Source organism: Arvicanthis niloticus, chromosome 1, assembly GCF_011762505.2.
Source record: "Arvicanthis niloticus isolate mArvNil1 chromosome 1, mArvNil1.pat.X, whole genome shotgun sequence".
In the NCBI taxonomy this organism is placed as follows: Eukaryota; Metazoa; Chordata; class Mammalia; order Rodentia; family Muridae; genus Arvicanthis; species Arvicanthis niloticus.
The window spans coordinates 114811087-114812752 of NC_047658.1; the positions used below are offsets into that span (position 1 = coordinate 114811087).

The following is a 1666-nucleotide window of genomic DNA, read 5'->3' on the forward strand; positions in this document are numbered from 1 at the left end:
CGCCTGCCTCTGCCTCCCAAGTGCTGGGATAAAAGGCGTGCGCCACCACCACCCGGCTGGGTTTTTACTATTTTTAATGATGTGTTTATGTCCACATGTAGATATGTGCATGTGAGTGCAGTGCCTGGTGAAGCAGAACTTACAGGCACTTGTGAGCTACTTCACATGGATGATGGGAACATAACTCAGTCCTCTGCAAGAACAATTCCTATTCTTAACTACTGTGCCTTCTCTCCTCCTCCTCCTCTTCCTCTTCTTCCTCCTCTTCTTCCTCCCTCTCTCCCCTTTGAGATAGGTCCCACCAGCCTTGAACTCCAGCACTGGGATTAGGGAACAGAGCCACTATACTTGATTTTCTTGCTATTTCATAAATTAGTTTTTTCTTTTATATGAGGCCCAACTATATAGTGTATAGCTTCAAACTCCTAATTATTCTGACCTAGCTTATGTCTTGTGGAGAGGATAATGCCTAGGACCAGCACTGGATAGGTCCGGATTATGAGAGGAGGAGTGTTTGGGAGCAGTGAAAAGAAAACCTGAAGTCAAATTGTGGGTCCAAACCTAGATATGCTGAGATGGCTTTCCAGACATGCACACTCCCCCGCGCCCCACCATCCGCTCTGCTATAGACAGGTTTTTTGTTTCAATCTAAAAACTCTGGTTGAGACAGCTAGCTTTTTGCTTGAGACAGCTCTCTGTGCTAGTAAAAATTCTAAAAGCTGTCTGGATAGCTCATTGGTTTTCAGAAATCAGAATAACTGCTATAAAAATTCTTGGGGGAGGGGGAGCTGGAGAGATGGCTCAGCGGTTAAGAGCACTGACTGCTCTTCTAGAGGTCCTGAGTTCAATTCCTAGCAACCACATGGTGGCTCACAACCATCTGTAATGGGATCCGATGCCCTCTTCTGGTGTGTCTGAAGACAGTGACAGTGTACTTAAATACATAAAGTTTAAAAAAAAATTCTTGGATTTTCTGACTAAGTCTGAAATACTGTTAGAAAAATTCTAAAATAATTCTTGGGTTTTCTGATCAAAATTGGAAAACCTGAAAAAATTCTAAAAGAGCAATGTTCACTCTTCAGACATCCTTCTCTGGACAGCTGCTAGGGAAATATTCTAAGTAATTCTTGGGATTTCTGACCAAGAACTTCTAAAAGAGCTGTGCTTGTGCTCCATGGATTTTCCAAGTAAAATCAGAAATCCTGTTACAGAAGCTGTTTCCACTCTGGAGAGCTCCAGACAGCTCTGTTCTCGCTGGAGAATAATTCCAAAGAAGAACTGCTATCACTTTCTGCTAGCTCATGTCACGTAGACATTAGCGTAGTTTTTTATTTACATATCAATTCAGTTATTTATTCCAGATTATCCTATGAACCAGCATCCTATAACCCAGGCTCCTTGATTCTTAGAAAAAGAGTAACAAGTACATTTTTTCCTTTTTATTTTTAAACATTGCAAAAAAAACCCCTCAGAGATCTGCTTGCCTTTGTAAATTTAGCTTTGTAAATCTTGTCCTGAGATTACTATTCTGACCTTACCTGGACCTAAATTATCTGTCTTAGGCAGACCCTGAACTCGGGAAATTACCTGCATTTGTAAGCAGAACAGAAAACAGAACAAAAACTTGACTGAGTGGGATCTTGCCTTTCAATCAGTACTTCCTAAA

The 1666-nt window shown here is 41.3% G+C and overlaps 1 non-coding gene across 1 annotated transcript; it reads right to left on the reverse strand.

Annotated features, from left to right (window-relative positions):
* Positions 1–1017: 1017 nt before the first annotated feature.
* Positions 1018–1077, reverse strand: LOC117699612 (U7 small nuclear RNA). The gene has a single exon (XR_004605254.1). It is a non-coding gene; the product is annotated as a U7 small nuclear RNA (small nuclear RNA).
* Between the last annotated feature and the right edge of the window lie 589 nt (positions 1078–1666).